A 14,544-nucleotide genomic window follows, 5' to 3' on the forward strand; every position below is an offset into this window, starting at 1 on the left:
AAGGTATGACACAGTCATCACAAAGCTTTGCACAATGGTGGTAATTCCAAGTTGATCGCAACAGGAAATTTTTTAGCAGTTGGGCAAAACCATGGTGGTCATTCCGAGTTGTTCGCTCTGTATTTTTCATCGCATCGCAGCGATTTTCCGCTCATTGCGCATGCGCAATATTCGCACTGCGACTGCGCCATGTAAATTTGCTATGCAGTTAGGTATTTTGCTCACTGCTTTTTCTTCGTTCTGGTGATCGTAATGTGATTGACAGGAAGTGGGTGTTTCTGGGTGGAAACTGACCGTTTTATGGGTGTGTGCGAAAAAACGCTACCGTTTCGCATCGCAGCGATTTTCCGCTCATTGCGCATGCGCAATATTCGCACTGCGACTGCGCCATGTAAATTTGCTATGCAGTTAGGTATTTTGCTCACTGCTTTTTCTTCGTTCTGGTGATCGTAATGTGATTGACAGGAAGTGGGTGTTTCTGGGTGGAAACTGACCGTTTTATGGGTGTGTGCGAAAAAACGCTACCGTTTCCGGGAAAAACGCGGGAGTGGCTGGAGAAACGGGGGAGTGTCTGGGCGAACGCTGGGTGTGTTTGTGACGTCAAACCAGGAACGACAAGCACTGAACTGATCGCAGATGCCGAGTAAGTCTGGAGCTACTCAGAAACTGCTAAGAGAGGTCTAATCGCAATATTGCGAATCCGTCGGTCGCAATTTTAAGAAGCTAAGATTCACTCCCAGTAGGCGGCGGCTTAGCGTGTGCAAAGCTGCTAAAAGCAGCTTGCGAGCGAACAACTCGGAATGAGGGCCCATGTACACTGCAGGGGAGGCAGATATAACATGTGCAGAGAGAGTTTACACTACGTGGGCAAGACAGAGAGACAATTTAAGGAGCGCGTTGCCCAACACAGGGCAGCCATTAGAGCTGCACTGTTATCAGGGAATAGCGATCAAGCAGTGGCTAGACATTTTGAACAGGCCAAACACAATATGGCCATGTTCAAATATAGAATGATTGCGCAAGTGCCTAACTCCTTAAGAAGAGGAAACAGATCTAAAAAATTGCTTCAATTAGAGGCTAAGTGGATCTTCACCTTAGATACGGTTCGCCCGAAGGGTTTGAATGAATCCCTTAAGGGGGGGACTCACGGGAGAGATGTGTGCTGAGCGATCTTAACACAGACCGCTCAGCACACATCTCTCACCCCGCTCAGCACAGCGCGATGTACTGAGCGAGGGGGAAAGCCGACGGGGGGGCGCTCACTTCACACAACGGTAAAGTGAGCGACCCGCTAGATTGAGCCTGCATGCAGGCTCAATCTAGCATCGGCGATAGCGATGCGCAGGGCCGCGGATCGCTATCGCTGGAGGGCATACACACGGCAGATCCGTGCTTAAAATCTAAGCAATCTAGCAAGATTGCTTAGATTTTAAGCACGGATCTCTCCGTGTGTACCCCCCTTTAGCCTGACATGTTTCCTTTAAAGGACTGCAGTTATCTAAAAGTGTAATTATATTAACAAACATTTAAGAGATTATATTTCCTTGTTTAAAGTGAGCTGTTTGCTCCCTGTAATGGGTGTTACCCTCAGGGATTTTGCGCTGTACTATTCAGTTCAAAATATGCTAGGATGATATGTGGTATGAAATAGCATTGCTCGGTGTTCCTGAATCCTGGGCAGGGTAGCTTTGGAGAGAGAATTGACAGCATAGGAAAGGAATGAGTTAAACATCTTGTGAGGGGTGGACCTAGCTGGAAGGAAAGTACAGCCCTTTGGAAAAGGGGAGGGTTAGTATATATAGGGAAGGATAGGCCATTTTGTCTCTCTCTTGTTGGTGAAATTGCCTTCCCGCCCTCCCGCCCTGTTGGTAGAGGTTCTGGCACGGAGTGCCTTGGCATTGAATTGTTGGCTGGTTTTATCGTTGGCTATTTATTGGCGGAAAAGAATGGCAGTTTGTAGTTGTATGGTAAGCTGTAGTGATTTACAGTTTGATTTGGTTTAGGTGCACTCACCTCCATCGACTTATTGGCCGCTCGACCACCCGACCGGGAGGCAGCGGAATGGGCACCCATCAGGGTGGGTAGTCACTGTGGGGGTTGAGCTAGCACCTGTTACCGTTTTGATAGTTTGTAGTTAAATTAGGATGGTTTTGATTTTAGCATTTTAAGGTTAGCGTCAGTTTAATAGAGCCGTTTTTTTTTCTGCCACCATAAGCCGGCTGAATCGGCATCTTAACAAAGTTTTCATTTACAGGTTTGCTTTGGTTAGGGTCAAATAAATAGCTAGCAATTTTTCTGCCAAATTCAAGTCTCCGTGTCTTTATTTCTTGGTATTAGAGGTAACGAATGCTTTACTTAGAATGAAGGGGTCCACCAAATATCACTAGGATGTTTATAGTTTTATTCATTTATCTGCATGGTTATTTTTATTTGTATGTTTATGCACTAAGCACTTTCTGTACAAATACAATTCATGTCTATGCACTGCTCAGCATGTAACATTAGTTATAGCATTGTTTCTTATCAGATTTATGCATAATGCACTGCCAGTATAGTTTTTGCTATGATGTTGCTGTTTGGCGATTACCATGGTAACTAGCCCTGTGTTTCCCCCTCCCAACCCGACAGCGGCGCTGCTCTGTGGATGACGCCGCATCCGGTACACGTGACAGGAAGATTGGCACGGCACGGCGGCGGTTGGCGGTACTGTCCAGAGGACGACGTCACTTCCGTCAGACGTCACCGGAAGTGCGGCGGAGTCCAGGACCAGCGTGCGGCAGCGGGCAGGTGTAGGCGGGAGTTTGTAAGTATAAATGTATTTACTGTTTTACACTTGTGTTATCCTGATGATGGGGTGTTATGCCCCGAAACGTTAACAACATGCACTGATGTTGTGCACTAAAATTCACTTATGTAAAAGTCTTGGAGTGCCGCCTGTTTTTTCTTTGGTTATATATATATATATATATATATATAAGAAATGGCTGCGGCACTCTGAGTCTTTTTAAGTCAAACAAAGTGTATTCAAAGCATCACGCCATATCCCAATGTTTTGGGGCTGTCACGCCAATTTGTCAAGGTTGTACACCGTGACAAAGGGGCGTGACAGCACCAAAACGTTGGGATATGGCATGATGCTTTTAATACACTTTGGGGTACATTTACTAAGCAGTGATAAGAGGGGAGAAGTGAGCCAGTGGAGATATTTCCCCATCAACCAATCAGCAGCTCTGTATCATTTTATAGTATGCAAATTACAGATGTTACTTCAGTGCTGATTGGTTGATGGGGAAATATCTCCACTGGCTCACTTCTCTGCTCTTATCACTGCTTAGTAAATGTACCCCTTTGTTTGTTTTATATATATATATATATATATATATATATATATATACTAGGTGATTCATTGCACCCTACGGGCGCTCTTCACACTGTCGTAAGGGCACTTGCACACCCTTGTGGCATGCAATATTTTTATTATATGGAGTATACATCCAATCATAATTGTGTGAGTGGTTAAATATTGCACGGAAAAAGGGCACGCAATGGTTAAGCGCACGCAGGGCCTGGTGAATCACCTAGTAGGTGCTTTGGTTAGGGGAGTAGGGGGTGCGGGGAAGAGGCGGATGGGATCCTGGGGTTCGGAGCTACCGCGGGTGCTGGAGGGGGTGTGTGGGGGTGCCGCGGCACTGGTACAGGGGGCATTACGTGTGTAAGCGTTACTGGTACAGGGGGGCGTTACGTGTGTAAGCGGCACTGCTACAGGGGGCGTTACTTGTGTAAGCGTTACTGGTACAGGGGGGCGTTACGTGTGTAAGCGGCACTGCTACAGGGGGCATTACGTGTGTAAGCGGCACTGCTACAGGGGGCATTACGTGTGTAAGCGGCACTGCTACAGGGGGCGTTACTTGTGTAAGCGGCACTGCTACAGAGGGCATTACGTGTGTAAGCGGCACTGCTACAGAGGGCATTACGTGTGTAAGCGGCACTGCTACAGGGGGCGTTACTTGTGTAAGCGTTACTGGTACAGGGGGGCGTTACGTGTGTAAGCGGCACTGCTACAGGGGGCATTACGTGTGTAAGCGGCACTGCTACAGAGGGCATTACGTGTGTAAGCGGCACTGCTACAGAGGGCATTACGTGTGTAAGCGGCACTGCTACAGGGGGCATTACGTGTGTAAGCGGCACTGCTACAGAGGGCATTACGTGTGTAAGCGGCACTGCTACAGGGGGCGTTACGTGTGTAAGCGGCACTGCTACAGGGGGCGTTATGTGTGTAAGCATCACTGCTACAGGGGGCGTTTTCCCTATCTACAGCGCAGAGACTTGCTGCAGATGCAGTGTCATACCCTCCAGCTGCACCTTTTTGGCAGGTACAGTTCCTTTTTTTTTATGGTCTGTACCATTTTTTGACTCTCCAAGCTTCCATTGAAAGTATATGAAAAGAGGCGTGGCCACGCCCCCTTTTTGAATGTGTCAATTGTTGAAGGGTATGTTGCTGCAGATGCAGTGGGCCTATTTTGGGGTGTGGGGCTGGAGCTGCAGCTCCATCAGTCCCATTGCTAATCCTGCTCTGTGAAAACACAGCAGGCAAAGGGCAGAGCCTCCCATTGGATGTAACCTGTGTGCGAGGGCGTTTCTCGCCCAATCAGCTGTGGACTGGGTGTGATAGACCTGCTGCTAACCCAATGAGAGCTCCTAGCCACGCCCAGTGTTAGAGGTCCAGGCACAGAGGCACAGGGCTATTATATAGGAGATTTCTCTGCAACGCACTACAAAGATTAGCAGCAGATATATAATGCTGCTGTAACTTACCAAGCAGACACAATGTAATATATGGCAGAGAGACAGTTAATCATTGTGAACTGACGATATATATGACATATGAATTTATTTATCTGTATATGATCTCACATGTGCTGCCATTTTTAAGACGCGTCCCCTATCAGTTCTCTCTATGCCTAGATAACTCACACAATATTCTGCAGGTCTATCTGCACTGTGTGGTGTTCTAGGATTTAAGGCATGAGTCACATACTTAGCAACACTGGTTCATCTATTCCTTAATTCACAATACTAGTAATATCTCATTACACTCACAGCCTGATGGGCAGGAATAGAGACTCATTGTTGCAATATCTGAAAAGCATGGTTGCAATTTGATGTAACAGTTTGTGACTCTAAAGCATCAGTGGCCAACCTGTGGCTCTTGAGCCTCATGCGGCTCTTTCTTTATTCAAACGTGGCTCCCGACACTCAAAGTCACGTGACCACAACAGATCCGGAAACTGCTGCACTAGAGCCAGACAGTCAACAGCAGCACTACGGGGACTGAGAACTGAGAGAGTCAGATACTTGAGGTGAGACACCCACTGTCAAACAGAGGACACATAAGGAGCTGCTGCAATGGCACGTGGTATGGTTGTTTTTTTTTTTTTTTTTTTTGTGGGGAAGCTGTAGTGACATATGAGGGTCCTGGCAGGAGTTACAGAGGAGAGTGCTGGCAGGAGTGACTCATGGGGGAGCTGGCTGGAGTGACATACTGTAGGAGTGTGCTAGCAGGAGTGACACATGAGGTAGCTGGCTGGAGTGACACAGCAGGGTACTGGCTGGAGTGACACATGAGGTAGCTGGCTGGAGTGACACAGCAGGGTACTGGCTGGAGTGACACATGAGGTAGCTGGCTGGAGTGACACAGCAGGGTACTGGCTGGAGTGACACAGCAGGGTACTGGCTGGAGTGACACAGCAGGGTACTGGCTGGAGTGACACATGAGGTAGCTGGCTGGAGTGACACATGAGGTAGCTGGCTGGAGTGACACAGCAGGGTACTGGCTGGAGTGACACAGCAGGGTACTGGCTGGAGTGACACACGAGGTAGCTGGCTGGAGTGACACAGCAGGGTACTGGCTGGAGTGACACAGCAGGGTACTGGCTGGAGTGACACATGAGGTAGCTGGCTGGAGTGACACAGCAGGGTACTGGCTGGAGTGACACATGAGGTAGCTGGCTGGAGTGACACAGCAGGGTACTGGCTGGAGTGACACATGGGGGAGCTGGCTGGAGTGACACAGCAGGGTACTGGCTGGAGTGGCACATGGGGGAGCTGAAGTGTATTATGTGGATCTGGCTTTTTCAATATATTTTTATGTGGATCTTTTCTTTCTCAATTGTTTTATGTGGAAGTGGCTTTTTAAATATATTTTATGTTGGATCTGGCTTTAAAAATTTATTATATGTGGATCTGATTTTTGAAATGTATTTTATACCAGAGGCGTGACCTAGTAGGCACAAGGCCACACCCCATTTTTGCATGTGCACCTGCGGCTCGATGTCGGCTCTTTGACGTGCCTAACAAAATTTTTGGCTCTATGTTTCTGACTGGTTGGCCACCCCTGCTCTAAAGTAAGGCAGCATATCTCCTTCCATTACATTGTATAAGCTCCAGTCAACATGAAAATTATAGGTCTCATACAAATTTAGCACTGATACAGTGCCGCATAAATATATATATATATATATATATATATATATGTGTGTGTGTGTGTACGCACATCTGAAATAAATACAAGGCAACATATAAAGGGAATAACACATTAGCTATGTATTTTAAATCTTTATTCACATTTCATTTATTTTTTGTCACACTTAACTTTCCTTTTTCTTTGAATTTTAATATTTCGCTCTACTATTAATAAAGGACAATTAAGTCCCACAATAACAATCATTTTAAACATTGATTTAGGTCATTGGGCATTTAAGCCTTTATTTGATACTACTGCTGGGGATATACACTTTGACAACAACAATCATAATTTTAAAAATATTGTTAGTTGGGTTGAGTGTGACAATGCTAAATTCCCTTGTCGTATAAACAACCTTTTATGAAGTCTAAGAACACTGTACGCTGTTTACTTAAGAAGTACCGTAATGGTACGCTAGTTGCGTAACGATCGCTCAGCCGTAGGCGAGACGCTCAAGCGTCACGTTCGCTCACGGCCCAGTGATCACAGGACACGATATTGGCTATGACTAGAGTAATGATTCGCTATGGCGTAGCGGACGCTCGAGACCACGAGGAGATCACCAGCGGCGCAGACGCTCACAACGCTATACCTTTATGTCTAAACCTTATACCAATGAAATACACGGAATACCTTAATGTGAATACAGGGTGTAAGTGCAACCTTGTGTAACCTGACTAACTACAAAGCTGCTTGAGCGTCACCGACGCTCAAGTGAACACTTAACACTATAGGAAATACACAGATACTGGTTTAGGGTCCAAAGCCTATTAACTGTATTATATCTAATATACTTGTAAAAGGGGATAACAGTACAAATGATACACTACAATATAACAGAGACTTCCTAACCAAAATACAATACTATCTAATACAATACAATACTAGTCTAGGGGAGATACGAGAGAAAGAGAAGGGAAAGAGAGAGAGAGAGAGAGACGGAGAGAGATGAGAGAAATTGGCTCACAGAAAGACAATGATTACGGAGAGAAAACTTACGCACAAGGGTAAACGATCGCATGCGCCTGGACATCCAGCACCCGATTTTCAGCAATGAGAACCGTTGAAGAGTGAGAGCTGGATGTGGTCGGCCTGCCTATTTATGCCCCACACACAATGCAATCTCATAGTCCCTACAATCCCATTGTCCATTGGATGAAGGAATTCGACCCTGTATCACAACAAAAGGTCATAGGTTGATTCATACAGGTGGGCTGTGACGATTTCAAACAGCTCAGGTGGGTGGGGAACTAGGCTTCCCGCCGCATACCTGAGTATGAGTAAATAGTAGAAATGGACATAAACTTCTTATGTCCATAACTATTCGCACGAGCGATTAATACGCTCCAAACCAACACCGGAATATTGCTAATTAAATACTCTTCCGATGGGTACCAAACACTGCTGTATGATTCCTGTTAGACCCTTCGTACAATACAAAGAGGGATTACTTTAAACAGGGACCTTCTATATTAACCAAACTTTCAGAAACTATCAAAGGGATCATGATCTATAAACTACATTAATTGTGAAAATATGTAACGAATGAGTCGCACGCTACGACTACATAAACTCTACCGTAAATACGCATACCGCGCCTGCGAGTGCACGCTATTGCGGGTATGCGCCTTCACGGGAGAGCGTACGCATGCGCAGCACGGACCAGTGTGCGGTGCAAATATGGCAACGTGTATGGGGATATTTTTCTGACTTTGACAGTCCACCCTTTGGCAGTCAATAATAACTGCCACCTTCTAAAACATTTCAAAAGGAGAAAAATATATGTCAGGGGTTAATTCATTTCCATGGTTGGGTGAGGGAGGAGAGAGGAGTAGGTGTGAAGAGGGTATGACCTAGTGTGATAGCAGAAGCATGTGTGTATGAGTCCATGTTTGGAGGGTCATGTATCATCGTGCCGTACGTGTTGTAAATCAAGCTTCGAGGTATTGCGAAGTATACATTTGAATTCCTTCTTATCCTGTGGTACAGGTCTGTGGATGGGCTGTCAAACTTTACCGAGCTCTTTTCGGATTTTGAACAAAATGGGGAGCACATTTTAGTTGATGATACATGAATGGGGGAGGTATGTGGTTGCTGATATCTGTGCCTGTATTCCCTATCGTCTATGTGTGTCATTACCTGAGGGTTGTAGAGATGAAGATAAAGAACACTTATGGAAAATGCAATGATATTCTATGTCAGGGAAATGTACATCTGTCGTCGAAGTTGTGTTCGGTATCTGTTGAGAGTCGTCTTCTTTGCGCTGTATTGCTCCTTGGGCATGAGCAAATAGCTTTGTCAGAGCCATCGGATTTACAAAAAAATGTTGGGCTAGCGTGAGTTTAAATGTACTAGGGAAACTGGGGATCCATGGCAAAGTTCATCAAGTGTCCATTTCTCAAGTGGTCAAAACTTCATCTTTGGTGCTTGTCTGTTGTCTGTATAGCGTCTCGTCAACTTCCTCGTCCAAGGGGGTCTTTGTATCTTGGAGAAAAGCAGAAAAACAGGTGAAAGAAACGGACCGTATAATCGCATTTTCATCACATTCGGGTTTCTATTATTGGGTCATAAATCAAATCCAGGTTAATTACAGTTTCCTCACTCCTCACGCTCATCACTTTTGTACTTTGTTTGCACCTCATTAAAGCCTGCCCGCATCTAAATATCAATCCAATCGATATAACGACACCCAAGATACATAGTAGAAACTTTCCAACATCCATTATGACTCCTTGAGCCCAGTCTCCTAAACCGGAGAACCAATTTCGCGGGTTCAACCATGACACCCAACCAGTCAGCTCATTACCTACAGCAGCAAGGGTGAGATTGTGTTTTCGACGAAATTCCCACTTTAATTGCAGAATATCGTCCATCTTTTGGTCTATGACCTCTACCGGATCCTCGGTGCTATTCGTGATATAAGTGCAACACTTTATGCCGTACTGTGTTGCCAATGTAACACAATATCCGCCTGTTACTGCTGTAAGATAATTAAGAACCATCCTATGCTGAACTAGTTCTGTTTTATAAGCTTGAAGTTCTCTTCCAGTGTATCTAAACGTGTCATCATACATTTCAGTGATATTATCTAACAAATTGGCGAGTGCGGAAATGTATCTATAATTCATCACTCCCCGAGCGGTACGAGTGAAATCTAACGCTACCAGAACCTGAATCCCGGTGGATTCATGGATAAGATCAGAGGCCGGATGCTCTAACCTTTCTGACAGTTGTCTTTTAACTCGGTGCTCGTAATGAGTGTGAGTATAAGGAGCTTGGGCACCACGGTGTATGTCTTTCATTTTGTCATGTGTTACAGTCATCACTTCAGGCAATACTTTTCCAATATAACACAATCCTTCAGAGTTTGGGGCAAGCCACTTGTACGCCTTTCTCCCGCATATGAAATATGCGTCATCGGGGAGAACATATGGGACGGAGAAGGACATTACCATGTTACAAACCTTCCAGGTGAAATCTCCTGACCCTAATTCTTCCATCTGCCTAATGCACGTATCAGTTTGTACGATATGTGCACAGTATCCTGGTGATACCTCTCCAACTCTAGTAATCCTATTTCCTAAGGTATATCGATACCGAAAAGATTTTCCTCTACTGGCTATGTGGCGTACCAGCTCTGTATCTGTAGGCATTCTATCTGCTCTGTGTGAAAAGGTCATGGTAAGGTTGCTCCATGTCACTTCCCAATTTCCCGGCTTACGGGGATTGGAGATATTAAAACATAAGAGGGACCTATCCACATGGTATTGGTGGAGCTTCAAACTAGGAGGGCTGGAGATGTTAAACCTCCGGTCCACCGGTCTCCCACCACTTAGCTCAAGTACCTCCCCTAACGTTAAAGGAAATGGTACTAGCCCTGATTTGCTATGACCCTGAGGTACTTGAGAGCATACCCAACAATCTGTTTGGTTTAACACGTTACCCACTAAGGAGTGATAGTCACTCAATGGATGCCGGTCCATATGGATATTAAAACTGGATTGGCATTTCTTTATGCATCCATCTTCAACCAGATTATCACAGAGCCTACAGATACAATTTTCTTTTTTTTTTTTTGAGCTAACAATCCTTCAAAGAAAATGTTTACAGATAACATGGTTGTTAGATCGTGCCCGGTACTCGCCTTTGCTTGGTGATTGGGTTGCTATTGGAAATTTACACCTCCGTCTCAGTCATTAGAACCTTTCTGGATCCTTTCTCGACCTCACTGGTACTCTCACCGAAACAGACTGTTCTGGTCAACATCATGGTCAACAGGAAAATCCATATCACAGTCTCTTGGGGCAAGTCCATCTTACAGGAGGAGAAAAGAAGAAATTTGTAAAGGGGGTATAAGAAAACAGTTTGAGGGGGGGGGGGGAGAGAACTTGCTACGATAATAAGTTCTCTCGTCTTGTTGTTCTTCTTGTTCTGCTGTCTTCTCAAAGGTGCTGTCTCTCAGTCTTCCAAACGAACATTCTGGTGATGCAATGTTCATTCCCAACCGACGATCTTTCTGTAAGGAGCAAAAATCTGGCATTACCATTGGTCCAACTGAGGGGTGACATACCATCTTTAAACCATGGAAACATGAGTGGGAAGAGAGAGACAACAAAAAAACAAAAGAGATAGAGAACAATTCATGTGCATATATACATTACATAACTCGACAATAACCACCAATGAGAAAAGAGAAACAAAACATTTTTAAACATTGTCAACATTAAGAAAACATTGTTAGCATTAGAAAAACATTGTCAGACTTGTTAGGCTGTCATATCTATGTGTCTACTGGTCTCCTTGAGCAGTCCCTCCCCACCAGCACCTGCATTACTCCACTGTCTGTATCTGGCCAGAAATACATTGTGGCGGAGGTCATGCTGGGGTTTGGTAGACTTCTGCAAGGACCAAGTGGATATGCAATGTTTGAATTCTTACCAATAATCGTCAGAGATGGGGATAGAGAGAGAGAGAGAAAAAAAAAAACATTTTTCACAAATACATTTACAACTTTTCACCTGGTCATTCCGGTGTCTTCAGTGAATGACCTCCCACTTTATTAACCGTTACCTCAGGCTTGCCTCCATTCCTAATAATCACCTTTCCTGCCTATGTGATCCCTGATTATAATGGTGTGTATTGTAATTTTGCTCATTTCTTGGTCTAGGGGGTCTAACTTTATGTGGGTTATTACAGTTGCTAGCATAATGCCCTTCTCTCCTACAATGATAACAAATCCTGGGCTTCCTCCACGTGTCAATGACCTGAGGTTTTGGTTGATTTGATGCCTCCTCAAACGCTCGGATGCTCATCATCATCAATCGTTTCCCCTGTACTTCCCTGATTCCTTGGATTTTATGATTATGGTGTTGTCTTTCTCTTGATCTACAATCTCTTGCAAAGTGTCCCTTTTTATGACAATTGTAACAGACTTCCATATCTGGATTTCTCACAGGGGTGTGGGGCTTTTGTTGGGGTGGTCTTGTGTTTTGGGCCTGTATATTTGCTGCCATTAACTCATCTCTTTGTGACTCTCTGTATCTGGTGATATTCTGATCATGATTGATGACGGCCTCTCTTAGTGCGGTCACCGAGATATCTCTCCAGTTTGGGTTGGTGGTCTGTACCCTTGTTTTTAATTCATCTTTTAAACCATTCATTAATACCTTAACCGCTATTTCTTTATGTTGTGCATTTGCCTTGATGTCTGCGATCCCAGTGTTTCTAGCCATTATTTGCAGTGCTCGATTGAAATAATTAGAAACATTTTCCCTTTCGTTTTGCCTTATGGAGAGAATGTCATTCCACTTGACAGCAGCTGGGAAATATATTCCTAACTGTCGGTTAATCTGCCTAATACATTCCTGATTGTGTTCTTCCATACAAGGTACCTCCGTGTTTAATTTACAATCAGCAATGAATTTTTCAGGGTCAACACTGGAGGGCAAACATGCCCTCAGCACTGTCCGCCATTCTTTGTTGGTGGGTTCTGTGGCGTTTCCTAGTTCTTTAATAAACTTTTGACATTTGACTAGATTTTTCCTAGGATCAGGAAATTCAGACACAATTGATCTCAATTCGGTCCGGGACCAGAGACAGCGCATTGCACTGTCCTTGACGGGAATGATTCCCTGATCGTCAGTCTTCCCATTGGGGACTGAGATCACCCTGGCCAGATCGAGCTCAGTTACATCATCTTGTGTTGGTCTTATATTTTGGGGTACATCTGTTTGTGCGTGATATAAAACATTGTACGTACCTGTGGACACGACCTCACCTGACCCTCCGTTAGGGGGTTCGATTATTGCCTTTACCAATTTGGTCGCGTCCACCTGGATGGCTTTTGTGATGGTTGCTGGAAGAGGTGCTGACATCGTTCTGGGCTCACTTTCTTGTTTGTATTCCTGAGGGAAGTTTGACATGGGGTGCAACTTGCATAGGTTAATAGTTGTACATTCAACAGTATTACAATAATCATTGTTACAGTTATTACACTTATTCTTATAATCTATACTACAGTTGCTAAGAGCGTTTTTATTGTTCAACCTTGTGCTTTTCTCCGCAACCATAATCCTCCCCGATGCCATGTCTCTCCTCTCAAGATAAGATTCAGAAAAGTCAATTGAATCTCTTTGTAATTCACCTTCCTGTTGCCCTAACTGCACATAATCATAATGTTTACTTCGTCTCTTTGTTGGTTCAATGGGACATATCCTCCTCCTTAAATTTTGTAACACGTCTGGACTGAAGCTACCTATTCTTGGGAATTTGTCCCTGTCTTGTACAGTCATTCTCTCCCATTCATCACATAAAGATTCTGTGTGACTTCCGTATTTTTCACACATGATGTACCTTGCCGACCCAACGGGTCGGTTCTCTGAATCAACCCGAACCGAGGTTGATCGCCCCCTACCTGAACAACTGGCCCCCATAATTCTGCAGGTGTTGCTTATTCCTCCTTGGATCTTTATATCAAGGTTTTCAGCGAACCCTTACAAACAAACCAAGATGTCCTGGGCAGGCCGGCGGTGGCGGTTTACCAAGTACCCCACTTACTTCTCGCCCACGTTGGCCAGTACTGCAATAACTGTAACCAGAGCTGCTGTACCCAACCCAGGGCCCCTGTGAACCTTCTGTTTACTGGAACATATGAGGGTTACCCGAAGGACACTTACTCTTTCCAGTAAAGTTGGGGTTGTTAGATAGTTCCTGAGTGACCAGCGAACTTCCCTTTAAAAATAAAAAATTACACAAATCACGTCAGAATGTACAGATAGCGTTTGTGACCACTTTACTCTAATGGTATTAGGTCAGATTACTAACTACTGCACACAATTACGTGCGGTCCAATCGTTCAGTACATAAGCACTACTTGTCATGTACTGAAAGATCAATGGAATCGATGTTTCCGGCCGCGATTCCTTCAGCAAGAGCTTATGGCCTATATGGGTTCTGCACCAACACCCCAGGCGTTGTGCCTCTTGTACCTTTATAGCGGACCTCTTTGTCTATTTTACCTGTTACCTTATGACCTCCTGGTCTGTTCCCTTATGACCTCCTGGTCTGTTACCTTATGACCTCCTGGTCGGTTACCTTATGACCTCCTGGTCTGTTACCTTATGGTCCGCTATACTCTAATGCTCAAATATTATTTAACCAGGGATGCCTCCCTAGCCACCGTATATGTCACTTACACGTGTGTCCCTTGACGAGTACCCGACTTTCCTTTTGGTTCAACCTCTTAAGTTATATAAACTTATGTAATAAAAACACACTCACTCAACACATGTACACTTTGTTTCTATATCTATTTCTGCGCAGAAATTGTCTTCAGTCCAACAGTGTTACCAATTAGGAGCAGGATCTGTTAAACTAAATTTCAGATTTTTCCAAAAATAGATTTGCGTTATTTACCGCGTCGCGTTATTTACCGCTGTGCGTTACTTATCGCCTTTGCGCTAATTATCGCTTTGCGCTAATTCAACTTTTCGTGACTTGAGCTACGTTGCGTAACCAGACGC

The 14,544-nt window shown here is 44.6% G+C and overlaps 1 protein-coding gene across 5 annotated transcripts in view; it reads left to right on the forward strand.

Moving 5' to 3' along the window:
* ALAS2 (5'-aminolevulinate synthase 2) overlaps positions 1-14,544 on the forward strand; it is a 129,244-nt gene that overhangs the window by 2,408 nt on the left and 112,292 nt on the right. For 3 of the 5 annotated variants that reach the window (XM_063936347.1, XM_063936350.1, XM_063936349.1), the window contains exon 2: positions 2,629-2,803. The exons of the other annotated variants lie outside the window; for them this stretch is intronic. The gene's annotated coding sequence lies outside the window, so the exon portion shown is untranslated. The remainder of the gene's footprint in view (positions 1-2,628; positions 2,804-14,544) is intronic. 5 annotated transcript variants of the gene reach the window in all.

This window comes from Pseudophryne corroboree, chromosome 8, assembly GCF_028390025.1.
Source record: "Pseudophryne corroboree isolate aPseCor3 chromosome 8, aPseCor3.hap2, whole genome shotgun sequence".
NCBI lineage: Eukaryota > Metazoa > Chordata > Amphibia > Anura > Myobatrachidae > Pseudophryne > Pseudophryne corroboree.